We start from the raw sequence: 27,939 nt of genomic DNA, 5'->3' as shown, positions 1-27,939 counted from the left end.
CTGCTGTGGGAGGAGGGCTGTCAGAGAGACAACAGCACCATATGTGAAAAGACTAGAAATCCTGATGAATCTCCAACAGCACGTGGTCGTTTAACAAGTAAGCATCCACCTCTGTAAGTGATGAACAAACCTCAGAATGAGAGTTTCCATTCTAAGGACATGCCAAGGATGGGATCACAGAGTGTCTGGGGGATGCGTGTGGACCTGAAGCAGGAGGAAGAAGGTAAGGAAGCCTCAGACCACATTTTCCCAAATCAATTGTCTGCATGTCCTACAGAAACAAGGTCAGCCCTATAGCCAGGCTCCTGCAAGGCTGTGTGCCAGCCCCAGACAGACCACAGGCAAATGGGATGCCAGCAGGAGCCTTAGGTTATAGGACAGAGACAGACTCTGTGCTGTCTGGGGAACTTGAGGCAGGCCTTGGGGGAGGAGAATCAGACACTCTGGGAAAAGAAAGCACCTGGATGAGGCCCCTTCCCTGCTGCTGTGATAAGAGAGAATAAAGCAACTGGAAAAAGCCCAGCCATTCTGGTGTTGTAGGGAAATCAGACTTCTTATGGATGACTGCATTAGTTTTCTAGAATGGAGAACAGAGGCCCACAAACTGGGAGAAAGAGCTGACAATAGAAATGTATTGTCTCACGGTTCTGGAGTTCAGCAGTCTGAGATTAAAGCACTGGCAGATTTGTTGTTTTGTAGGCTCTGAAGGAGAATCTGTTTCATACATTTATATTCCAGTTCTTGGTTTTCTGTCAATCTCTGGCATTCCTGGTCTTATAGATTCCTGCTCTAACTTCATAGGGTGGCCTCTCTTGTCAGAGTCTGTCTTCAAATTTTCCCTTTCATAAGGACACCAGTCCAATTGGATTAGGGGCCTACCCTACTCCAGAGCAGCTTCATCTGAATTTAACAAATTACGTCTGCAATGATTTATACTGAAATCAGGGCCCAGTGAGAGATACTGGAGGTGAGGACTAAAACATACACATTTGGGAGCTGTGAGACATAATTCAACCCACAAGTGTCCCTGCCATGATTGGACACTCCCTCCCCTTGGGGGATTCTGCAGGTAGCATGGGTACCACAAAACTCTCAGGGATCAGGTGGGGCATAACTAACAAATCCAGAAAAAGCCCTGACTGTCTCCTAACTGACCCATCTGTATGTCTGGGCATCCAGGCTCCATCCTTGCCCTCTGATTATCACCACAGTGAGCAAATGTCAGACATCTGGCCTCTATATTCTCCCATGTAGGGCAGAAGTGAGACAAGGATCTTATCATCATCAGGATGTGGGGAACAGTGCCTGCTGCCTTACTAATGGAGTTCCCCCAGAACACCAAGATGATCTGCTTCTCCTCCATCTACATGTGTAGGGCCTTCAGAGCCTGTCTCAGCTCTGCTGTGGACATGACATGTCTAGAGCCTGGTAAATCCCCATTGTGTTTCTCTGACCCCTAGAGGGATCAGTGTTGAGGAGCCCCAGTCTCTCTGCCTGAGCCTCTCTTCCCTCAGCGCCATGAGTCCAGCCCTGTGGCCCATCAGCCCTTCCCTATCTACCCAGGCCTCTGAGCTACCCTCTGTGGTCAGGTCAGAGGACACACACTAAATGTCAACCTATGTAGTTCATGTTTGCAGTTTCTGCAGAGCTAGGTTCTCCCTCCCAAAACTAGGAGGGCTAACTCTAGAGAGACAATGGAGATGACATGACACATATCACAGAGTCTGAGGAAGCAGGAAGTTGTTTTGCTCGAGTTCTGCTGGGACATCCCGTGATATCCCTGTTGGAGAACCAGGATCACGTCGCTGGGCCCATGACCCAGTAAGCATGATGGCAGCCTGAGAGGATGTGCCCCTTGTGACCTGTGCAAGGGGTAATGTCTCTGATGGTATGTGTGTGTGTGCATGTGTGTGTGTGTATGTGTGTGTGTGTGTGTGTGTGAGAGAGAGAGAGAGAGAGAGATTGATATTTTAGTGTTACCAGGAAATTTTGCCAATTTAAATGTCCCAAACCCAAGACTTCTTAAATTTCCATAATTTCCCCCATCTTCTATTCTCCAGTGACTTTTCTTTTTTTTTTTTAAGATTTTATTTATTTATTTTTCAGAGAGAGAGAGCACAGGCAGACAGAATGGCAGGCAGAGGCAGAGGGAGAAGCAGGCTCCCTGCCCAGCAAGGAGCCCGATGTGGGACTCGATCCCAGGACACGGGGATCATGACCTGAGCCAAAGGCAGCTGCTTAACCAACTGAGCCACCCAGGCATCCCTCCAGTGACTTTTCTTAATATTAAGTTTAAAAATAAGGATATTAAAAGGAGCAGGAAAAGTAAAGATTTATATTTCCTTACCTCATATGAAACATGATTCCCAGAACTTCCCATTAAATTGTTTAATCACAAATACTCTACAAAAATCATTCTGATTATCACACCAACTCACAGATGCAGAATCTGAGGAAGGTAAGATGTGTAACTTGCTTGAGGTCAAAGCTAGAAAGTGCCCAAACCAGCAGCAAGCCAAGGACTTCAGACCCAGGAATCCCTGGTTTTCACCGACCTATGTCCTTTGTGTTTTCACATTAAGACATGGCCTCTTCTTAATGCTCTGGAAGGTTCTGTCTCTTTTTTCAAAAGCCATTGGCTACTATTGGGACTTTGCAGAGCAGCCCGTCCAACAGAAATAAAATTCAAACCACATATGTGACTTAAAAATTTCTAGTAGCCACATTTTTAAAATGAGAAGAAAAGAACAGAACTTGTTTTCATAATGCACTTTGTTTAGTTCAATCAAATGAAAATATTATCACATCAATATGATTAAATATAAAAAAATTATATATTTTTACCTTATTTTTCATCCTAAGTCTTTGAATTCTGGTGGGTCCCCCAGAATGACAGCTCATCTCTATTGGGACTACCCACCTTTAATGGCCCACATGCATGTGTGGCTTGTGGCAGCCACATTGGACAGAGCAGGTTAAATGCATAAGGTTTCCTTAGGGTAACAGTCCCAATGGTATATACAGGCTGTTTTTTCTTTAGGAAACACTGACAACAACATCATGAAGGTCTGAGCACTCCTCAGAACAGACCCTGGGAGGACATAGACTGGAATAAAGGAGAGAGGGTGGTGACCTGAGGGACCCAATAGGCTTGGGATGAGGGGAGAGGGAGCGTGGTGAGGGGACCGGGCAGGAAGGGGATTGGAAAATCAGGTTCTGGGATGTCTTCTGGGTTGGAAACATAACTTACTCATCACTGTCTTGGCAATCAAGAAATGAGAAAATCATTTAATCTCTTAATGTTAGATTCTTCATTTAAAAGACTGGAAGAAAATTGTGCCTTGAGCATAGAGCTACTCTTTTTATTGTGTCTTATTCAGTGAAACCTGTACACACTCACCGAAGGTTTAACAACTACTGAGGGCTCAGAAGTAGCCATTTTGTTAAACTACCAATACACATAGGGTGACATTCATCCAAGGGTGCCCAGGGGGGCACTGTGGGTCTTGGTTTGATACCCCAGTAAATTCAAATCCCCTGGGCTGTGCTCAAGTGCAAAGGGTATGACTGATGCTTCCTTTGATGATTTTTGTGTATAATCAACTCTCCACTTTAGAAACCCACACCTGGTCCTTCTGAACTCAGGAAATTAACAGCATGAGGACCTTAACCTCAGAGCTCAGAAAAGAGCTTACACAGACACACTGAAGAATGGAAAGTAGATTTGCATCTGATGCTCCTCCTTCCTTGAGTTGAAAAAACAGAGGATAATATGGGAGCTGGGGGAGTTCAGTCCCAGCAGGACAGGCTCAGATCAAACTTCTACAAAGCTCCCCTCCACCATGGGCTGGGTGCCATTCTACCTCCTGCCCTTTATTTTCTCTACAGGTCAGGGTTCAACCTCCTTCTCATTTCTCTCCAAGCACAGTCCCCAGGGACCCTGTGTAGTGTCAAGTACATTCAGCATCATTTTTGTGTTTTGTGTTTCCAGGTTTCTGTGCTGCACCTGTGCTGACTCAGCCTCCATATGCATCTGCCTCTCCAGGAGCCTCTGTCAAGCTCACCTGCACCCTGAGCAGGGAGCACAGCAATTACTATATTCACTGGTATCAACAGGAACCAGGGAAGGCCCCTCGGTATGTGATGAAGGTTAATAGTGACGGAAGCCACAACAAGGGGGACGGAATCCCCAGTCGCTTCTCAGGATCCAGCTCTGGGGTTGACCGCTACTTAACCATCTCCGACATCCAGTCTGAGGATGAGGCTGAGTATTACTGTGGTGCAGACTACAAAATCGATGGTCAAGTACATTAAGCCACAGTGATACACACAACGGGGAAGTGAGGATAAAACCTCCCACTTTCTCTCTCTCCTCTTCCCCGTGGGGGCTCAGAAGGAGCTGCTGTCCGTCCCTCTTCAGAGCCCTGAGACCTTTGACTCTCCCTGAAAACCCTGTCACCCTGTAGCAAATCCCAAGACACCATTACAGAGAGACAGACACAGGTAGTAATTTAATTCTTTTTGACAACAGAACATTCTCTTTCCTTCACCCTACAGCTGGGAAACACCAGACCAGCCCAGAAGGCCAGATAGGAAAACAACCCTGAGAGAGTAGCTGGTCTTATATGGCCCCTTGAGCCATCAGACCATGTGCATGCATGATGGGTCTCTGCTCAGAGAATGGAAAGAGATCTCAGAGTTCTGGAGTTTACCAAGGAGGTTGGTTGAGTGACTATCATCACTATAATTTCATCATGAAGCATAATGGGATGCTTGCCAGTGTTGAATGTTAAAAATAAAACACTTGGTCCCCAAGGGAGGCATGGCAGAGAGTCTTGAGTCCACAGTGAGTGCAGAGCTGGCATCTAGTAGGAAAACAGAATGCATGTTAGGATGTCTCTGCCAGGACCAACATGGAGCATGGCTTGGGTCTCTCCATCAGTACTCAATTCTCAACTTTTGGTGCCAAGAATGAGTCCACATGCTGCCTACAGGTCTTTTCCAGGTTCTGCCCAAGAACACATCTACTGGTACAATAGCAGGGCACAGTGAAGGAGGTGCACCAAAGTGATAAATATATTGACTCCCCTGACGCTCAACCCTGTGAGTGATCCATCTCAAATGCATATGATGGTAGGGGGACCAGCTTACTGGACATGTTGAGCTCCTCCATAGATTTTCTGGTATCTGAAAAACAGCATCTTTCACATACACCCACGGTTCTGTGTTAACATTGAGCATCTGTAATGATCAAGGTAACCCTGGTCCCTGAGCATAAATCTGAGCAGGGGTAGGAGGATTTGTGATGCTGGATCCCAGAAATTCTAGCCACGTCTCCATAGTGAGTGATGGAGCTCAGAGATGGAAAATCCAGGAGCTACTCATAGCCTGGGAAACTCCCAAGTGAGTAGGAGGAGAGAAGGTAGCTATACTAGAGACAGACTAGGGAGGGATACAGGAGGAGCAGGAGGAGAGGTGAACAGCAGGTCTCAGTTAATCTGGGACTTCTTTCAAGTCCGTGGTGGGCTGAGTCACAGGGGATCACAGGCCCATCCTACATCCTCCAGTAAGAGATCATTCCCTACCAAGGGTTTGCAGAGATTGTGTCCCAAAAGAGGACCCCAACAGGTCCCTCTAGTGGGGATTTTCCTCCACCATGGACACTGTAGGAAAGACAGTCCAGAGGATGGTAGGGAAACAGCACCCAAACCCACACAGTGAATCACCCCACCTCCAAGCCCACTTGGGGCTCTATGATGTTAATGACTTGGAAGTGAACCTGTCTCTTGGCAGCAGCAGAAGCCAAGCCTGGTCCCCTAGCTGGTACATGTACAGATATGAGTGATCATCCAAGGCCGATTCTGAGGATGCAACACAAGGACAGGCCCCACTAAGGAAGACCAGACTGGGGGCCACTGATTGTGGCAGTAGAAGTACCTGGCAGTGACTCAAATGACACAGAAGGATGGGGTTCAAACTGTCCTCCATGCCTGGCTCTCACTTTCACCTGCCCACTGATCAGCTGTTGGTCAGGCCAGAGGATCAGGAGTCTTCCACAGTCCTGGCCTGGCCCCAGAAGGGTGGGATATTCTAGCCGGTTCTCTGTCCTCAGATCTGTGTTTGCCCTACTGACTGTGGAGACTGAAGTCATATTTCACAGTAGATAATACAGATTCAGAATGTCATTGCATATCACGTGGGCCCCAGAGTTAGTCATGTGTCACTCAGGAGGGAAACAGCTGTCTCAGACAGCACAATCCCATGGGAATTCCTCTTCTCCTTGGGTAAGAGCACCCTGAGTGGGCCCCAAGATCTCTGTGTCTCTTCTGGTTCCCAGGTAAGTGTCCCCACATCCTGAAGGGCTACCTGAGGGCTCCTGAAGAGGGGACCAATCCCTTGCTCCCCCAGGCCCATCCTTCCTCAGGTATTAGAGAAACTGTGGAGTAAGTGCAGACAAAACCAATCACACTTGGGGACTTTCTCTAGGAACCACTGTCTTCCCACTGGCCCTAGTCACCTGCACCAGGCAGGTCTGACCATTAGCTCTGGTGGGAGTGATCATTAGCTCTGGTCTGACGCACAGGGACTCACTCCTAGCCCCATGTGACCTTGTGTGGTGGACTCAGCTGCCTTAGGGCCTCACCAGTAGCTCTGAGGGGAAGGAACTTTTCCAACACGTGAATGGATTTTTTTACATAAATGGAATTTCTCTTCCTGATTCTTTGACTGGTGGTCTTAAAAATTGATTTACAGAGCAATTTTCTGAGGTCTAAATGAGAGATAATGAATTCATTAAGAAGGAAGAGCAGAAGTTCCCTGTATTTCCATCCTGGCTTGTCAGAAGCATACCTTCCTAGGAGGGAGAGATAGGTCAGAAAATCATTTTCCCCCACAAATGTACAATGAGTATAATTAGAATCTTTCATCTAAAAGTTGCTTCTTGACCTGATGAAGCAGAATGACAATCTTTGCTGAGAATCCCTGTGACTAAAACAATATTTCCAGGGATTTTTCAGGTTAAATGGTCATGAAAAGGTCATGCTAGAGACTTAGAATCTGGAGATTCCCATGAAGATTTTCTCATCACCATGGCAGTGAATGGGCCTGTACCTCCCTGGGCAGAGGGTCACTGTGGCCAAGTACAGCAGCAACCCCCAGAGGCAGCTGGAAGAACTGAGACCAAAGAGCTGTCTCCTTCAGGATCTGGACCATTCTGGCTGAGGTTGGCCCACATCACCTTTTAGGCAACCTTCCTAACCTGGTGCATGTGAAGGCTGTTGCCTTGCACCTGCCAACTTCTGCTCTTCTCTCTCCCTCTCTGGGGACCCGGGACTGCATTACTTTCCTGGCCTCACTTCCCTGGCAGGTGCAACCCTCCCTCATGTTGCTGCTCAGCTCAGCCAATCAGTGGAGTGTTAGGGAAAGCAATGGCAGGTTATCCACGTGGAACAAGACAGGGAGACAGGTCAAGAGGAAAAAGTAGAACCCACATCTACCGATGGCTTCAGGAGTACTAAGGAGATCAAAGGTACACCGAAGCAAATATCTGTGTCTACCCTGTCCCCACCCCAGAAGCTTTCTCCTGGAGGCCACTCTCTGTGTCCAACAGGGGCTAAGAAAACCTGACTTATTACTTGGAAATTTCCTTTTACCACAACTAATGACATCTCTCTGTGCACAGAATGATTATCTCAGGAGAAAACTCCATACTGGCACTGAACTGGGTTGGAATTCCAGGTCCCTCAGATTTGTCCTGTTCTTTCAGGTACCCTGTACTCCACACCTCACCTAAGGGCATGACTAGGCTTTACACAGTTCTCCTCCTGACCTGAGAAGTGCCAGAGTTTCCTATTCAATAGGAACTGTGATGATCATACAGAATGCCCAGGATAGAATGTGTGCCAGATACAGCAAAATTGTCTACAATTGACAAACTGTGGAAGGAGACATGATTCACATCAACAGATGAAGGGATAAAGGAAATGTGGCTCATATATACAATGGAATACTGCTCAGACATTAGAAAGAATGAATACCTACCATTTGCATTGACAGGGATGAAACCAGAGGGGATTTTGCTAAGTCAAATAAGCCAAGCAGAGAAAGACCATTATCATATAGATTCCCTCATATGTGGAGCATAAGGAATAGCACAGAAGACCATAGAAGAAGGGAGGGAAAACTGAATGTGGAAAAGTCAGAGGAGGAGACAAACTACTAGAGACTCTTGACTCTAAGAAACAAACTGAGGTTTAAAAATGGGAAGGGGTGAGGGAATGAGGTATCCAGGATATGGATATTAAGGAGGGTACATTTTGTGATGAGGACTGGGTATTACAAACAACTAATGAATTGTTGGACATTACATCAAAAAATAATGATGTACTATATGTTGGCTAACTGAACATTTTTCAAAAAATAGCATGTGCTCAGGGAACACACACAATCTGACCATGAGTGGGGCCCAGGCAGAGGACAAGGCTGACTATTACTTACAGTAACAGCACATTCAAGTGTGCTGATGCTCTCAGTGACCCAGGCAAATGGGGAAGTGAGACAAAAACCCCTTCCCCGTCTGTGTCACACTCTCCTCCAGCCCCAGGAGTAAAGAATAGGGAGAAGATGAGTCCCTGGTCCCCACACATGTGATCCCCAGATTTTCCTCTCCCCTCAGCCCTCCAGGCAGGCTCTGAGGGCATTGAGACCTGACAGGATTAGGCTGTCCAGCTTGTCCATTGGGGTATGAATAAGGGACAGAGGGCCTGGGTAGATGGAAAGACAGAGAATCTCTTTTCCATATTGTGGTCACTGGGCTACATTTTCACCCATATGACCAGGTTATGAACCCAGAAATTCTCAGATCAACTGAGCTCCTGAAAACTTGCTCCATGGCATCTGGGATTCTGAGTGGAGCAGACAAGTGCAGCAGACACTGTGGGGTCACCTATATCCCCTCTTCTGAGATCACTCACCAACCTTCCCTGTGGGAGGGCCTCAAGGCTCACAAGGGAGTTCCTCACAAGGAAGTGCTATTCTTTAAAAATCTACCTTCTCAGTTTTCTGCCCTTTTCAAAGACATTCAGTTGAATGATGCCCACAGTCCATAATCCCACAGGCTTGCCCAGGTTCAGATATTCTAAAAGGACACAGCTTGAGAGCTCCCCACAAGAAGAGGACTTCATCTGATGGCTTACTGTGGTCCCTTCACCTTATGCTTCTTCCAGAAGGAGACCCCCCCTCAACTTCTTCCAGATTTCCTGCACATGCACATCTCCATCTCAGAGTCTGCTTCCAGGAATCCAATCCAGGAAGGCAGGCATCCCTGAAAGGGACCTGAAGAGGCCACTGTGTTTCCACAAAGCTGGGGTTTCTCAACCAATCCCCAATGTGCTTGTCCAATCCCTATAGAGATCGGATTGTTCCTTCTATTTTTATACAATGAAAGAAGATCCAGACACACTGGGTGTTCTGTGCTCTGAAAGATAGTTGGAGATTCATATCCATCTTGATGGTGAATGGGGGACAATGGGACAGTTGCTGCTGCTGACACAGTGGTCATAAGAAACACAACCATGGGGGGTGAGACACACACAGGTCCTTCCTCACTTCTACACTTAAATGTGTACAGGAATCTCTCTATACACCCAATCTCCCCAGAAACACAGAAAGACAACAATTAAAGTGACAATTAATAAGACACCACAGACCCCCCTTATCCATATAAAATCTAACAAGATCCCAACTAACCTAAATCTCCAAGTAAAGAAAATGTTGGCAGCCATGTTTCCACCTAACATTATAAAGCTATCCCATGAACAATTACAAACATGTTCAAGCTTTCCCCACAAGAGGATATAAAAATATATCCTTGTTTGCTAGTGATCTTTATTTTTGTCCCAACTGATTTTATTGGGGTCCGTTATCAAATGAATGAGACTGAGACAAAGTAAAAGTTATGCAAAGCCTTATTCTATGCCAAGCATTAGAAGTTAGACTGACCAGGGGCACCTGGGTGGCTCAGTCGGGTAGGTGTCTGCCTTCGGCTCAGGTCATGATCTCAGGGTCCTGGGATTGAGCCCCGCATCGGGCTCTTTGCTCAGCAGGGAACCTATTTCCTCCTCTCTCTCTCTTTCGGCCTGCCTCTCTGCCTACTTGTAATCTCTGTCTGTCAAATAAATAAATAAAATCTTTAAAAAAAAAAAAAAAGGGAGTTAGATTGACCAGCCAGGGGAACGAGACTGAGACAAAGTGAAAGTTATGTAGAGCTTTATTCTATGCCAACCATTAGAAGTCAGACTGACCAGCCAGGGCCGCCTCTGAAGAGAGTGACCCCCTCCCGATCTCACAGGCTGGTTTTATAGGGCATAACCGCAGACCCAAAGTACATGGCTTCTATTGTTAAGGTGTTTACTCCCAGAATTGATACCCGGAACCATACCAGGAACTATAGGGGCATTTATTCCCGAAATGAAGTCCGTGAATGTAAACAACAATATGGCTACCTAGGCAATATGGAGTTGCTCTGGCTAAGCAGGCCCTAATAGTTAAACAGGTTTTAACATAAATTGGCCCTAACATTCCCCCCTTTTCTTTGGAGATTAGTCAATTCTTTGACTCTTCAGCCAGTTCTTGAGGGTGGAAACATGCTGATCTGAGGTGTCATTAACCTTGAATGTTGTTTCATCTGCTGTTTTTCTGATTTTCTATTGAGCTGTTTTAGGCCGATGAGGTGTCCCCTGGCTGCTGTTGAGTAGGAACAGGGTTAAAAGTGACTAAGTTTGGGGTGCCTGGGTGGCTCAGTGGGTTGAAGCCTCTGCCTTCAGGTCAGGTCATGATCCCAGGGTCCTGGGATTGAGCCCCACATTGGGCTCTCTGGTCAGCAGGGAGCCTGCTTCCCCCTCTCTCTGCCTACCTCTCTGCCTACTTGTAATCTCTCTCTCTCTGTCAAATAAATAAATAAAATATTTTTAAAAAGTGACCAAGTTACAAAACCCTTTTGAGTCTTAGTTTTAGGCCACAGTTAGTGGGGTCCACTGGAAGTGGCTCCCATTTCTGGGGGGGGGTGTCCTTGTTTTTGGCTCGTTTGATGTGACATGTGTGAATCCAAGCCCTGATGCCTTCTACTTTTATTGCCGTTGGGGTGGTCAGGATGACAGTGAATGGTCTCTTTCAGTGAGGCTCCAAGTTTTTCATTTGGTGGCGACGTATCCAAACCAAGTCTCTGGGTTGGTAAGGATGTGGTTTTATTTCCATCTCTGTCTCAGTGTAGGCAGCTCAGATCCCTGCATGGGCTCTTTTTAAGACAGCCTGTAGTGCCTACAGTGACTAGAGTACAGACTGATAAGTCATTTCCGTTAGGGCAACCTCTTGTAGCCGTGGGCAAAATGGAGGGGGTCTCCCAAACATTATTTTAAATGGGGTAACCTTATATAAGTAGGGTGCATATGACGCCCTAAGGAAGGTGAAGGGCAGAAGGTCCACCCCTCCATCGCCAGTCTCCAGAATTAACTTTGTCAAGGTCTCTTTAAGAGTCTGATTCATTTTTTATTTGTCCAGAGTTCTGGGGCTGGTAGGCACAGTGTAGTTTCCAATTAGTGCTCATGGCCTTGGCCAATGCCTGTGAGATTGAACTCACAAATGCAGGGTTGTTGTCTGACCCAGTCACGAGAGGCAACCCAAACATAGGAATTATTTTCTCTAGTAGCTTTTTGGCTACCATTCCTGCCATTCCATGTTTGGTGGGAAAAGTTTCTACCCAGCCTGAAAAGATATCCACAAAAACTAACATATACTTGTGTCCATACTTTCCCTGTTTCATCTCTGTAAAATCTACTTCCCAATAAATTCCTGATTCCCATCTTCTTTCTCTTTTTCCTCTTCCCATCCTAGTTCCTCCCATATTTACTGCCTGACATTGAGCACATCTATCAACCACATCCTGAGACATCGGCCCTAATTTAGAAACCTGGAACTGTTTACCCACAAACTCCTTAAGCTTGTGTGTCCCTAAATGAGTGCCCTGATATATTTGGCTTACTAATTTTTTTTCCTAGTCTTCAAGGAAAAATTAACTTTTTCCTGCCCTAGTCTTAGCCCATTCCTCTTCATAGTCTAATTTAGTCCATTTTTGTAAATATTTTAAACCTTCCTCTGAATAATCTGTTTTTTCTGGTAGGGCTGGAGCAGGAGTGTAACCAGTTCTTGAGCCGTTTCCTTGGCTGCTTGCTTTGCAGTTCAATCTGCTAATTGGTTTCCTTGTGAAACCAGATTAGTCCCCTTTTGGTGCCCTGGGCAATGCATAACAGCCACCTCATTCGCATCCCAAATACCCTGGAGGAGAGCCAATATTTCTTTTCTGTTTTTAATTTCTTTTCCTTCTGCTGTTAATAGGCCCCTTTCTTTATAAATAGCCCCATGTATATGGAGAGTAGCAAAGGCATACCTGCTGTCTGTATAGATGTTGGCTCTCTTACCCTTGGCAATCTGCAGTGCCTTGGTGAGTGAAATCATCTCTGTTTTTTGCACCAAGGTTCCATGTGGCAGGGCCACCTCCCAGAGCTCCTGTTCAGGAGAAACCACCGCAGCCCCCGCATACCTCTTTCCATCAGCCATGTAGCTACTCCCATCTGTGAACAGAGTCATCTCCGCATCTGGGAGGGGAGTGTCTCTGAGGTCAGGCCTTATTCCTGTGATCTGGGTTAGGACCTCCCCGCAGTCGTGTGCGTGGTCAGTTAGCTTTTCTAGCAGTAACGTGGCTGGATTTAGCACCACCGGGGTCCTGAAAATCACCTTCAGTTCATTGAGGAAGAGAGCTTGATACCCTGTCACTCGGGCGTTTGTTATCATCCACCAGTCTGGTGGGGTCCAGAGGAGGCCTTCCATAGCATGAGTAGTGGTCAAGATGAGATTTTGACCCAAAGTCAATTTACTTGCATCCTTCACCAAGAGGACCATGGCAGCAATTATGTGGAGGCAAGTGGGGAACCCAGCCGCTACTGGATCTAGTTTTTTTATTTTTTGGTTTTGTTGTTGTTGTTTTTGTTGTTGTTGTTGTTTTTGCTAAGATAGGCTACTGGCCTTTGCTAAGGCCCCAGAGTCTGAGTCAAAACCCCTTTGGCCACCCCTGCCTTTTCACCTACATACATGTGGAAGGGCTTGGTAACAGCTGGGATGGCCAGTGCTGGGGCACTCAATAAAGCTGTTTGTAATTTTTGAAATTCTCCTTCTGCCTCAGCTGTCCACTCTACCGTAGTAAGTCCTCCCTTAATCAGTTCGTAGAGGGGTCGGGCAATCTCTGTGTAGTGAGTATGAACCTTTAATAAATAAATTGTAATAATAAATGAATAAATAAATAAATAATATGTAGTAAGTGCAAACCCCTACTAAATGAAAAACAGGCAAAAGGAACAAAATACAAACTAACCACATAGCAAATAAGCCTAGACCATATGTGTGTAGTGATAACCACATAGCAAATAAGCCTAGACCATATGCATGTAGTGATAAGATTAGCGCAGAGTAACAAGTTGTAAATATTTTAACTTGTGCGAAATATTGTAAACCAAAACATGTTTACGACGTGTGTATGTTTTTGGTGTGTAAGCATAAGAAAAACAAGTGATGTAATATGTTTATGAAGGAGACTTAGCACAGTATATAAAGAGGCATCGGGTTGGACTGAGGTGAAGCGAGTTCCCTGTCTGGAGAACATCATCGCCGGTGCTACCGACACTCCAACAGTTTCGTTGCCAACCACTCGCTGGTTCTCAGTCTCAACTTCTGCCGTGACCTCTCTGTCTAGATTGTGAGGCGACGTCTCCTTCTCCGTGACAATGTCAGTGGACCGTGACCGGGCCACGATAGTGGTGCGGACCTCGTCCCAATAAAGATCAAGTGAGTTACATCATATCCATCTCTATCTCTTCTTTACACGTTGCGACCTCCTGGCTGGACGAAGGGGTTTTGCTCGCGACACTCTGCAAACCGCAGTATCCACAGTCTGCAGAAGCCCACTGTTCCAAGAAACTCCCTCACTTGTTGGGGCATGGTGGGTGGGGGTATCGGGTGATCACCTTTTTCCTGGACTCAGACAGTGAACACACTCCCTTGTGGAGATCAAAGCCTAAATAAGTGGCGTGGCTCTGACAAGGCTGTGCTTTCTTTGCTGACACCTGATACCTTTTTTCCTGCAAAGTCTGTAAGAGTTTTCGTCCCCCGCAAGCAAGACTCATAGTCCTCTGCAGCTATCAGCAAGTCATCAAAATACTGTAACAGAGTGACTCCTAGGTTGGTGATTCTGTACTCATGCAAATCCTCATGTAGGGTCTCATCAAAGATGGTGGGTGAATTTTTGAATCCTTGGGGAAGTCTTGTCCAGGTGAGCTGGCCTTGGAACCCTTCCTATGGGTCAGACCACTCAAAAGCAAAGAGGGGTTGAGACTCCCTTGCCAAAGGTATGCAGAAAAATGCATCCTTGAGATCTAAGATGGCATACACAGTTCTTTTGGGGCCCAGGAGGGAGAGTAGGGTGTAGGGGCTGGGCACCATCGGGTGGATATATTCAACCCATTTGTTAACTTCCCACAAGTCCTGAACGGGTTGGTACTCCCCAGTTTCAGCCTTTTTGACGGTCAGTAAAGGTGTGTTCAATGGAGACTTGCAAGGAACTAGGATTCTGTCTACTTGGAAGAGGTTAATGTGTTTTCTGATCCCTTCCTTTGCTTCCCAGGGGAGGGAGTACTGCCAGACTCAAACAGCCAGAGCTGTTGCTTTTAACTGTACCACTACTGGAGGCCGTCCCTTGGGCAGGCAAGGAGGCCTCCCTTCTGCCCAGACTTCAGGAAATTCAACCTGTAGGGTTTGGAGAAGGCTTCCCTCCCTTATCTCCTCTGGTTTTGAGGCTGGCTTGTAAAGGAGATGTTCATCTACTGCTGCCACAAGCATCTGCACAGTGGGTTGTCCCAAAGTCACAGTCATGCCTCCTTCCAAGAACTGAATGCCAGCCCGTAGTTTGTGGAGGAGATCTCTTCCCATCAAGTTATATGGGGCATTAGGGAGGACCAAGAATCATTGTTTGACTACTCCTGAGGCCAAATTTAAAGTCCTTTCTGTTGTTCATTTCTGTATTTTTGTGCCATTTGCCTCTTGCACCCAGACTTCCTCTCCAGATAGTTTTCCCATAGGCTTTAGTAATAATGAAAATTGGGCTCCCGTGTCCACCAAAAAAAAATCTATTGATTTCCTCTCCACCTCAATTTTAACCCTAGGTTCAGGGAGGGGCTCCAAGCCATAGCCCCTTCAGTCTTTGGTGGACAGCATTGCCATTTTTTTCTTAGGACACTCTCCAGTCCAGTGTTCTTTTTCCTTGTAGTAAGCCCACTGATTTGAATCTAAGCCTTCCCACATGCTTTCTCTGTGTTTGGGCTTTTTTCTTTCCCACTGACCATCTCCTACCTGCCTTTTTCTTTTCCACTGACCTTTTTTTTTCCCTTCTCCTTCCCGCCTCATGTAATGTCAAAACTTTAACTATTTTTTTAGTCTGTTTTCTTCTTCTTGTGTATCCCTGTTGTTAAACACCTTTTCTGCTATTCCCACTAACTCAGATTCTTCCCTTCAAATCCTTTAATTTTCCGAAGTTTCTTCCTTATATCTGGTGCTGACTGACAAAGGCAAGATTTACTGCCCTCTGATTTTAACATTTACTTGAATGGATCACCAATATAGATTTGCCATGACACAGGGCTTTAGTCTTCTTTCCTTAAATACTATGCCTCATTTGAACAGAAACATTTTACAGGAAAATATTTATTAGTCTTTTTTTTCCTTCTTGTGAATAAATCCATCAAGACTGATCTAATATGGTCAAATTTTTAACATATTTCATTGTTTTCTTTCAAACCTATAAACCAAGGCAAATAAAAGTCACTTTCCCCACGTTTTCTATGACTTATTATATACCCTCAAGTTTAGTTTTTATTATTTCCTTTCATGTTCTGGTGCAACCAGGTATTTTTACTTTAAGACAAATCTATTTACTCTCTTAGGCCCTCTTTTTTGTGTGTACAGTTTTTCTTTTAAACTTACTATCAGTCCACTGCCTTTCTTCTGGTTTTTCAGACAATATTAAAACTTTTAATAAAAACCTTACAGCGTTTTTCTTTTGGTAGTCTATCCTGACCATACCTAAATTTTTTTCTGAAAATATCTTTTCACAAATATTTTACAACTTTCTTTTGTATCCAGGTTTTGTCCCAAGCCATTTCCTTTCAAACCATCTCATTTAGAACAAAATTACCTTTTATTTAACAAAATGTATTCCCATCCCTTATCTTTCTTATGTATCTCATACTTTTTTACATATAGGGTTATTTCCCTTACTTTCATCAGTCTTAGTTACAGTTAGCAGAATTTTCTATTCTTAGAAACACTTCAGTCTCTAATGATGGTTAAGTTTTAACCAATTGCAAACAGTTACAACAGAATTCTGTAGATGGCAAATTTATGAATCAGCTAAGCACAAAACACGTTTACCAATAGACTTAAATATTCTTAGTTTCTTTGCAGTAAGAAGTCAAAAGCACAAACGTACCGTACTCAATGCTTTAGCATTTTATCCCATTTGGTTAAAACCTAGATGTCCAACAAATTTAATTCCATTTGTCATCCTGAAATACCAATAGAGTATTACCCCCACCTTAAAAGACCACCAGAGACGTGAGTCAAAGCCAATCAGCAAGGGTCATTTATTGCAGGTTCGAACCTGGACCTCTGCGCCGCTCGATGCCGATAACGCCGAGAGGTCCGGAGGTGGGTCGGTGCAGGATTTTTATAGACAGATACAAACAAGTTTCAGGTGGGGCTGAGCTGATTGATTGATAGTTTGAACAGGCATACTTGGCGTCATTGAATTGGGTTAGGGGACCCCGTGCAAAAGCAGACAAAGCAATCTTACAGAAGCAGAACTGGCCGGTTAGCCCACGCATGCGAAAAAAAGCACTATCAGGATATTGAAGGCCTGGTTACTATCAAGTAAAGACAATTGGGAGTCTCCTGGTGGAATGTTACATTCCTGCTATCAAGCATCCTTGTTAATGAGATTTAGGTTTAGAAGAAATTTAACTTCATTTACTTTTCCTTCTACCTCCGCTTCCTTCGGTTTTTTATGGAGGGGAGGGTGACATTAGGGCTTGAGGAACTGAGCTCTGTGTCCCTGGAAATTGGGCTATTGATAAGGTAACTTTGTTTGTAAATCTCAAGGACATTTGCAAACCAAGGGAGACTCCTGTCTTGCAGGATTGTGATCCCATCAAGTTAACCATTTATCATTTTATGGCAGTCAGGGGTGCCTGAGGAACGCCACACAAATGGAGGGGAGCGGGTGAAGGGGGGGTGCAAGGTGCCAGCCTTTGCTTTGTCCTCAGCCAGCCTCCTGCTCCTTCAATCCAACCAAAACTTTGAAGTTTCAGGTTACCAAAGACTCTGAAAGTTACTTTAACAATTACCCATTAAAACTTTGAGACAGACAATTTATTTGAATGGACACTCTCCAGTCCAGTGTTCTTTTTCCTTGTAGTAAGCTCAAATAACCATCAGTTCAGTTATTTCTTTGCTAACAGATTTAAATAGCATGAGCTTATTCGACCTTCATTGAACTTTGAAGTTTCACATTTACTGCTATAACTTTAAAGACATGTCTATCTTAATTAAACCAACAAACTTAACTTAGTTCAAATACTGATTTATGTTTCACCTGGACCCACTCCACTTTTAATGTTTACCTGATACACGGGTGGGAAGATCTGGAGTGGGGGGTGTTAGGTCCAGGGGCTGCTCTTCTTGCTCCTTGACAGTGAAGAGGGAAGGATCCATGGCACAGGAAGCACCAAGTACGGTCTAGAGGCCAGTTATGCAGGCCGCACCCAACTTGGTGCAGAAACCGAAGGGGGAGTGCTGCCAGAAGGCAGAGAAAAGATTCCCAATTTTAAAGAGTTTTCCTGGGTAAACCTTGTCACCCAACTAGGTGGTTTTACCATGAAAATTCTTGAAATGCTGGAGAACAAGACTTAGGGGTGTCATAGGTCCTTTACTCTCCACTTGCCCCATTTCTTTAAACACAACAAACAACACAACAGACAACAAAAAGACAAGACAGAGACAAGCACAGACCAGACCCAGCAACCCTTAATCCCAACTCAAAAATATAACCTGCCACTGGTGGGGATTTCCTCGGTCCCCTGACCGCCTAGGGGGACTTGAACCCCCTGGCAGGTCCCCTGACCACCTAGGGGGATCTGAACCCCCTGGCAATCTCCCAGTGGAGGGATGGGGCATCCCCACATCCATTCCAGCCCTGAGGAGCAATGCTGCATCCAGCTTCTCCCCGGTGGGCTATACTCTGCAGCTCCGCAACCAGACAGACATACCAGATCCTGCAGGATAAAATCTTGAGATCTTACCTCCAGAGGCTTTTCCCAGAAATTCTGATGCTGACTCAGTTCTTGTCCTTTAATCCCGGACAAGCCCCCAGAATGTTGGGGTCCATTATCAAAGGAACGAGACCAAGACAAAGTAAAAGTTATGCAAAGCCTTATTCTATGCCAAGCATTAGAAGTTAGACTGACCAGCCAGGGGAATGAGACTGAGACAAAGTGAAAGTTATGTAGAGCTTTATTCTATGCCAAGCATTAGAAGTCAGACTGACCAGCCAGGGCCGCCTCTGACGAGAGCGACCCCCTCCCGATCTCACAGGCTGGTTTTATAAGGCATAACCACAGACCCAAGATATGTGGCTTCTATTGTTAAGGTGTTTACTCCTGGAATCGATACCCAGAACCATACCAGGAACTATGGGAGCGTTTATTCCCGGAATGAAGTCCGTGGATATAAACAATTGTTATCTAGGCAATATGGAGTTGCTCTGGCTAAGCAGGCCCTAATAGTTAAACAGGTTTTAACATAAATTGGCCCTAACAATTTGATATCCTAAAACTTCAATACTGAGATATAAAGATAACTACTGTTAACAACTCTGATGTTAGATGATAATGGGATGAAACAAAGCAGAAACATATGATGAATATATATCTAAACATATTTATGTCAACATAAAGGAAACACACTTGCTAATTTTATCTGGCTCATTTCTACCACCACCATGTGTGACCAGTGTGGTGTCTATAATTATCTTCTTCACTGCACATTTCATAATCCCATTCTCTCAGCATATAACTGAGCTAGTTTTGATCTGCACCAGTTTGGACTACAAAATCCTCATTCCAGACTGTGGGTCCATTATCTGACATGCTGCATTGGATTGTGGTGAATTGATGACTGTAATCACAGTCCTGGGGTATGCTAGGGGATCTCCTGAATCTGAATCTTCTTGCTTACTACAATTGTCTTGTAGGCACACAATTGCCCCATGACAGTCATCATGAAGCATCCCAGGCAGTGCCCCTTACTTTGAATTCCTGCCAGGAGGAGTTAGAAGGATCTATGACACACTCTCCACAACCAGAGCAAGGCAGTCATACCCCCTCCAACATGCCCTGGTCAGGCTTTGCTCAAAAGAGCCCAGGGTCTAAATCCAGCACACCTGAGCTCTACTCCTGGACTTGCTCTTCTTTCATCTGTTTTCCTGAGAAGCTAACCTCCCTGGGCACTCATTCTACCTACTGTGAAATGGGGTATTTATACTGATGTGAGAAACACTCTTTAACAAGTGAAATGTTTCAGAATATTGAAGAGTTTAATTTATTAGGCAAATGCAGTGGGGTCTCAGTGAGAATTCCTTGGTGTTGGAGTCTCCAGTCTGCCTCTGTGGGCAGATAAGAAAAAGTGTTCAACTACACTGTGACATAAATTACATGCAATTTTACCCAAGTCTGAATTAGCAGATTCCCAATTACACCAAATCACAGAGTAATTTAACATCCTCCCACACTAATCTCCACGGGATGTGAGTTGTAATAAAACTAATACCAGCAAGGATAGCAATAAGAAGAGTAAAGTAAAGGTTTGCCTGCTCAACTGAACTTAGATGAGAAGCATCACCCGTTGCTCTCATGACCCAACTACACAGATAGGGATGCAGGAAGCATCAGTCCTGATTCCTAAATAGACAGGAACCTGGTGGATGTGGGACATCACACAGATTTGTCTGGACACTGACACTTTTCAGATGAACTACACTGTACCATGCATTCTCCTTTCTGAAACAAGACAGCAGGCAATCCAGGGCATTTCACTTCTGGGACACAGGAATTACATCTGTCCTGCCTCCTGCACCATGATTCTGACTTTTGGTGCTGGTCAGTGTCGCCGCGGGGGTGGGATGGGGGGCGGAGGGAGGCAGCTGCCTGTGGGAGCCTGAAAACCATGGTCTACACCTTTTCTCAGGTGACAGGAGCTTTGGGGTGACCTGCAGGAGGAAAGCAACTCTATTGAGTCTTCTTTCATCAGCAGGGGGCAGCACAGCTTCAGCAGGAGCAACAGGACGGAGTTGCTGGGGCTGCCAGGGAGAGCCCCACAGGAACACCAGGCCTGGGAGTCAGCAGGGCGTCTAAGTTTCAGTCCTCAGAGACTGTTGGGATGATCCATCCTATCTCCTCAGCTGCAAGGACTATGTTCTGGGAGTAAGAGACACAGTATCACTAATAGGAGTTCTGACACAGTGAGCACCTCACCTGGAAAATGCAGGTCCCCTCTCTGTCCACCAGTGTCCCTAGGGACTGACTTCTTTCTGCTGGGCACATCCAGAGACTCCCCAATGACTCACACTCTGCTCTCCTTCCTCACCTCCACTCCAACTCGGACCTGGGGCTGCAGCTTTTTTCTTTAAGAGCACCTCAGGGGGCAGGAGGCAGAGCACTTCAGGGGCCCTGATCCCTGGAAGAATCGTCCACAACCTCCTTGTGAGACTGACTCCTGAGTGACATGATTCTCATGGCTACAGGGACCGTGGCTCAGGCCCTGGACATCACACCATATGGGAACATGTGATCATGTGGATCCTCAAAAGACCACAATTGTTGACATTTCTTTCTCATCATTTCTAACTCTTTTCACATATTCCCATGAAACACTGATGAAAAAAATTATAAGGAGAGGAGGAAGCAATATGTCAGAGAAGTAGGAGACTTAAATATCATTAGGTCCTAGGAGTTCAGCTAGATAGTCATCAAATAATTCCAAACACCTACAAACTCAACAGGAGATATAAGAGAAGAGTAACAATTCTAGAACATAAAATTGACCATTTTCTGGAAGGTAGGACGTGTGAAGAAGAGAATCCAAAGTGACAGGGAGATAGACTGCAGGGGGAGGGTTTGGCTCCCAGCATGCAGTGGAGCAGTGGAGCACAAAATCAGAACTTTTAGAAGTCTGCTTCACTGAGGGACATCGCTCCAGAGGCTAAGCAAGGGCTGGAGCCCTCATGGGTACAGTGTGGTCTCAGGACCTGCGGGTTCACAAAAAGACCAATGGTGTCTGCCTGTGGCAGAGCTGCCAGGTATCAGAGCGGGAACATCAGCTACAGAGATGGAGCTGAGCAATTAGTTCTCAGCTCAGAGTTACCTTAAACTGTGATCCAAGGCACACTCAGGCCACTGCTCTTTGAGCAGTGATCCCACAAGTGGCAGATCCAGAGAACCCCACTCCTTCTTTTCCAAGAGGAGTGGTGTGAGAGCATGTGGCAGGAATATGCTTGGTCTGGAGACTCCGAATGGGGCCAAGGGCCAGAGATAGAAATGCTTAGTCACAGGCCGGGTGAGCATGGGGTTCAGCCAGAGACCAGGGAGATGGGAGGGATTGATTGCTTTTCTCTGAGGGCACACTGAGGAGGGGGGCCCAAGCTCTCAGCTCTTCCAGGCTTGATATTGGGAGGCTGCCATTTTCGCTCCCACCCTCCAAAGCTCTACAGAAAGCATTCAGGGAACAAAGGCTACCAAGAGTGAACCTGAGAAGATTACTTAGCCTGGCCCCTGGAAAGGGTGGTGCAATTCTGCCTCAGGCAAGGACATTTGAGAATCTCAGAATATCAGCAAGAACATCCATCCAAAACCAAGTTCACCAAACAACAAGAATTGGGGAACCCCAGAGCTAGGGGAAAGCAAAACATAGAATTTATGGCTTTTTTCCCATGATCCTTTAATCCTGAAAGTTAAATTTTTTTAATTTCATTTTTTCTTATTCTATTTTCTTAATTTTTCCTCTTTTCACTTTTAACATTTTTAACTATTTTATCTTATCAACATCTCTTTTTTAAAAACCTTTTAAAATTATCATTCTTATACTCACATTTTATCCCTTTATTGTATTTAATCTTATTTTTGTATACATATAGGGTTTTTTCTTTAAAATTTTGACATACATCAAAATATACCCTAAATCTCGTATATGGCTTTGTTCTAGTCTCCAACCTAATCACATTCCCTCCTCTTTCTTTTTCTTCTTTTTCCATCCAACATATCATCTCAATTCCTCTTTTAGAATCTTTTTAATTTCCATCTTTCCAGTCATATTCCATCCCTTTATCCTGTTTACCCTTATTTCTCTCTCTCTGTGTGTGTGTGTGTGTGTATTCTTTCTTTACTATTTTGGGAGGTAGTTTCTTTTAAGAAACCAGAATATACCCAAAATCAAGGGGGTGGTTCTGTTCAATTAACAATCTAATATATATATACTTTTATTTATTTTTTTTATTTTTCCCCCTTCATTCTCTCCCCTGCACCCCAGTTTTGTGTTTCTTCTGATTTGGTTAGCATATGTTATTCAGGGGTCTCTGCTACCCTTTTAGTATTTAATTCTCTCATTCTTGTTTGATAAAATGACAAGGAGGAAAAACTCAATACAAAAAAAAAAAAAAAGAACAAGAGATAGTACCAATAGCTAAGGATCTAATCAATACAGACACTGGTAATATGTCCAAACTAGACTTCAGAATGACAATTATCAAGGTTCTAGCTGGGCTCAAAAAAAGATATGGAATATTTTAGAGAATCCCTTTATGGAGAAATAAAATCTCCTTCTGGAGAAATAAAAGAACTAAAATCTAACCAAGTTGAAATAAAAAAAAGCTATGAATGAGGTGTAATCAAAACTGGAGGCTCTTACTCTAAGGATAAATGAGGCAGAAGAGAGAATTAGTGATATAGAAGACCAAATGATGGAGAAGAAATAAGCTAAGCAAAAGAGAGACAACTACTGGACCATGAGGGGAAAATTAAAGAGATAAGTGATACCATAAGATGAAACAATATTAGAATAACTGGGATCCCAGAAGAAGAAGAAAGGTGGGGGACAAGAAGGCATATTGGAGAAAATTACAGTAAAGAATTTCCCTAATATGGCAAAGGTAGCAAGCATCAAAATCCAGGAGGCACAGAGACCTCCCTCAAATCAATAAAAATAGGTCATCTAAATAGTAAAACTTACAAGTCTTAGTGACAAAGAGAAAATCCTGAAAGCAGCATGGGACAAGAGGTCTTTAACATACAATGGTAGAAATATTAGATTGTCTGTAGGCTTATCCACAGAGAACTGGCAAGCCAGAAAGAACTGGCATGACATATTCACAGCACTAAATGAAAAAAATATGAAGCCAAGAATACTCTATCCAGCTAAGCTGTCATTGAAAATAGACGGAGAGATTAAAAAAAAAAAAAAAAAAACCTTCCAGGACAAGCAAAAATTAAAAGAATTTGCAAACACCAAACCAGCCCTTCAGGAAATATCAAAAGGGGTCCTCTAAGCAAAGAGAGAGCCTGAAAGTAATAGACCAGAAAGAAAGAGAGACAATATACAGTAACAGTCACCTTACAGGCAATATGATGGCACTAAATTCATATATTTCAATAACTACCTTGAATGTAAATGGGTTAAATGACCCAATAAAAAGACACAGGGTATCGAATGGATAAAAAAAAAAAAAGACCCATCGATATGCTGTCTACAGGAGACTCATTTTAGACCCAAAGACACCTCCAGATTTAAAAGGAGAGGGTGGAAAAAAATTTACCATGCTAATAGACATCAAAAGAAAGCTGGGGTGGCAATCCTTATATCAAATAAATTAGATTTTAAGACAAAGACTATATAAGGACAATATATCATACTCAAAGGGTCTGTCCAACAAAAAGATCTTACAATTTTAAATATCTATGCCCTGAACATGGGAGCAGCCAATTACATAAACCAATGAATAACAAAATCAAAGAAACACATTGACAATAATACAATAATAGTAGAGGAATTCAACACCCCCTCACTGAAATGGACAGATCATCCAAGCAAAAGATCAACAAGGAAATAAAGGCCTTAAATGACACACTGGACCACATGGACATCACAGATATATTCAGAACATTCTACCCCAAAGCAAGGGAATACACATTCTTCGCTAGTGCACATGGAACATTCTCCAGAATAGATCACATCTTGGGTCATAAATCAGGTCTCAACCATTATCAAAAGATTGGGGTCATTCCCTGCCTATTTTCAGACCACATTACTCTGATGTCAGAGCTCAGTCACAAGAGGAAAGCTGGAAAGAACTCAAATACATTGAGGTTAAAGAGCATCCTTCTAAAGAATGAATGGGTCAACCAGGAAATTAAAAAAGAATTGAAAAAAGTCATGAAAACAAATGAAAATGAAAACACAATGGTTCAATATCTTTGGGATGCAGTAAAGGCCATCCTGAGAGGAAAGTATATAGCAATACAAACCTTTCTCAAGAAACAAGAAAGATCTCAAGTACACAACCTAACCCTACACCTAAAGGAGTTGTAGAAAGAACAGCAAAGAAAGCCTAAACCCAGCAGGAGAAGAGAAATCATAAAGATCAGAGAAATCAATGAAATGGAAACAAAAAGAACAGTAGAACAAATCAACAAAACTAGGAGCTGGTTCTTTGAAAGAATTAATAACAGTAATAAACCCCCAGCCACACTTATCAAAAGGAAAAGAGAAAGGGACCTAAATAATAAAATCATGAATGAAAGAGGAGAGATCACACCAACACCAAAGAAATACAAACAACTATAAGAATGTATTATGAGGGACACCTGGGTGGCTCAGTTGGTTAAGCAGCTGCCTTTGGCTCAGGTCATGATCCCAGCGTCCTGGGATCGAGTCCCACATCGGGCTCCTTGCTCCGCAGGGAGCCTGCTTCTCCCTCTGACTCTGCCTTCCACTCTGTCTGCCTGTGCTCATTCTCTCTCTGACAAATAAATAAATAAAATCTTTATAAAAAAAAAAGAATATTATGAGCAACCATACACCAGCAAATTTGACAATCTAGAAGAAATGGGTGCATTCCTGCAGACATAAACTACCAAAACTGAAGCAGGAAGAAATAGAACACCTGAACAGACCCATAACCAGTAATACTGAAGCAGTCATCAAAAATCTCCCAACAAAAAAGAGCCCAGGGCCAGAAAGCTTCCCAAAGGAATTCTACCAAACATTTAAAGAAGAATTAATACCCATTCTCCTGAAACTCTTCCAAGAAATAGAAAAGGAAGGAAAACTTCCAAACTCATTTTATAAGGCCAACATTACCTTGATCCCAAAACCAGACAAAGACTCCATCAAGAAGGAGAATTATAGAGCAACATCCTTGATGAACATGGATGCAAAAATTCTCAACAAAATAGTAGCCAAGAGGATCCAACATTTTACATTAAAAGGATTATTCACTACGACCAAGTGGGATTTAGTCCAGGGCTGGAATGTTGGCTCAACATATGCAAATCAAACAATGTGATACAATACATTAATAAAAAAAGAATAAGAACCATATGATACTCTCAATAGATGCTGAAAAAGCATTTGACAAAGTACAGCATCCTTTCTTGATCAAAATTCTTCAAAGAGCAGAGATAGAGGGTACATACCTCAATATTATCAAAGCCATCTACGAAAAACCCACCACAAATATCATTCTCAATGGAGAAAAACTGAAAGCTTTTCCCCTGAGGTCAGCAACACATCAGGGATGTCCATTATCACCACTGCTATTCAATGTAGTATTAGAAATCCTAGCCTCAGCGATCAGACAACAAAAAGAAATTAAAGGCAACAAAATCAGCAAAATAGAAGTCAAACTATCACTCTTTGCAGATGATATGATACTTTATGTGGAAAACCCAAAAGACTCCACTCCAAATCTGCTAGAACTTGTACAGGAATTCAGTAAAGTGTCAGGATATAAAACCAATGCACAGAAATCAGTTGCATTTCTCTACACCAACAACAAGATGGAAGAAAGAGAAATTAAGGAGTCCATCCCATTTACAATTGTACCCAAAGCCATAAGATACTTGGGAATAAACCTAACCAAAGAGGCAAAGGATCTATACTCAGAAAACTATAAAATACTCATGAAAGGAATTGAGGAAGATACAATGAAATGGAAAAACTTTCCACGCTCATGGATTGGAAGAACAAATATTGTGAAAATGTCTATACTACCTAAAGCAATCTACACATTTAATGCAATCCCTATCAAAATATGATCAATTTTTTCAAAGAAATGGAACTAATAAAACTAAAATTTATATGGAACCAGAGAAGACCCCGAATAGCCTGAGGAATGTTGAAAAAGACAACCAAAGTTGGTGACATCACAAATCCAGACTTCAAGCTCTATTATAAAACTGTAATCATCAAGACAGTATGGTATTGGCGCAGAAACAGACACATAGATCAATAGAACATAACAGAGCCCAGAAACAGACCCTCAACTCTATGGTCAACTAAGCTTTGACAAAGCAGGAAAGAATGCCCAAAGGAAAATGAAAGTCTTCAACAAATGGCATTGGGAAAATTGGACAGCCACAGACAGAAATATGAAACTGGACCATTTCCTTACACCACACACAAAAATAGACTCCAAATGAATGAAAGACCTCAATGTAAGACAGAAATCCATCAAATCCTTGAGAAGAGCACAGGTAGCAACCTCTTCAATCTTAGCTGCAACAACTTCTTCCTAGGAACATCGTCAAAGGCAAGGGAAGCAAGGGCAAAATAAACTATTGGGACTTCATCAAGATCAAAAACTTTTGCACAGCGAAGAAAACAGTTAACAAAACCAAAAGACAACTGAAAGAATGGGAGAAGATATTCACAAATGACATACCAGATAAAGGGCTAGAATCTGATATCTATAAAGAACTTATCAAACTCAATGCCCAAAGGACTTTCTTTGCTGTTCTTTCTACAGCTAATCCAATCAAGAAATGGGCACAGACATTCCCGCAAAGATGACGTCCAGGTGGCCAACAGACACAGGAAAAAGTGCTCCACATTACCCAGCACCAAGGAAATACAAATCAAAACCACAATGAGATATCACCTCACACCAGTCAGAATGGCTAAAATTAACAAGTCAGGAAATGTCAGAAGTTGGTGAGGATGTGGAGAAAGGGGAACTGGCCTACACTGTTGGTGGGAATGCAAGATGGTGCAGCCACTCTGAAAAACAGCATGGCATTTCCTCAAAAAGTTGAAAACAGAGTTACCCTATTACCCAGAAAACACTACTGGGTATTTACCCTAAAGGTACAAATGTAGTGATCTGAAAGAGCACATGCACTGAATGTTTATAGCAGCCATGTCCACAATAATATCCAAATTATGGAAAGAACCTAGATGTCCATCAACAGAAAAATGGATAAAAACGATGTGAGATATATATATATATATATATATATATATATATATATATATATATATATATATAATGGAATACTATGCAGCCATCAAAAGAAATGAAATCTTGCCATTTGTAATGACATGGATATAACTAGAGGGTTGTGCTGAGTGAAATAAGTCAATAAGAGAAAGACAAATATGATCCCTCTGATATGAAGAATTTTAGAGGCAGGGCAATGGGTTGTGGGGGATAGGGAAAGAAAAAAATGAAACAAGATGGGA

General features: G+C 43.6%; 2 long non-coding RNA genes and 2 gene segments (V, D, J or C); 2 read left to right on the top strand and 2 right to left on the bottom strand.

Moving 5' to 3' along the window:
- Positions 1 to 18,732, bottom strand: part of LOC309847530 — a 65,940-nt gene extending 47,208 nt beyond the window's left edge. Inside the window, exon 1 of the long non-coding RNA XR_014302490.1 lies at positions 18,456 to 18,732. This is a non-coding gene — a long non-coding RNA (uncharacterized lncRNA). The remainder of the gene's footprint in view (positions 1 to 18,455) is intronic.
- LOC309847518 (immunoglobulin lambda-1 light chain-like) overlaps positions 1 to 27,939 on the top strand; it is a 1,783,291-nt gene that overhangs the window by 1,505,246 nt on the left and 250,106 nt on the right.
- Positions 1 to 27,939, bottom strand: part of LOC309847526 — a 712,223-nt gene that overhangs the window by 435,940 nt on the left and 248,344 nt on the right. The window lies entirely within an intron of this gene.
- The window catches only part of LOC309847513 (immunoglobulin lambda-1 light chain-like), a 1,777,964-nt gene that overhangs the window by 1,505,246 nt on the left and 244,779 nt on the right, over positions 1 to 27,939 (top strand).

The sequence above is a fragment of the Mustela nivalis genome, assembly GCF_964662115.1.
Source record: "Mustela nivalis genome assembly, chromosome: 14".
Taxonomy (NCBI): Eukaryota; Metazoa; Chordata; class Mammalia; order Carnivora; family Mustelidae; genus Mustela; species Mustela nivalis.
Note: the sequence above shows the minus strand (reverse complement) of the source record. Positions and strands in the feature narration are given on the sequence as shown.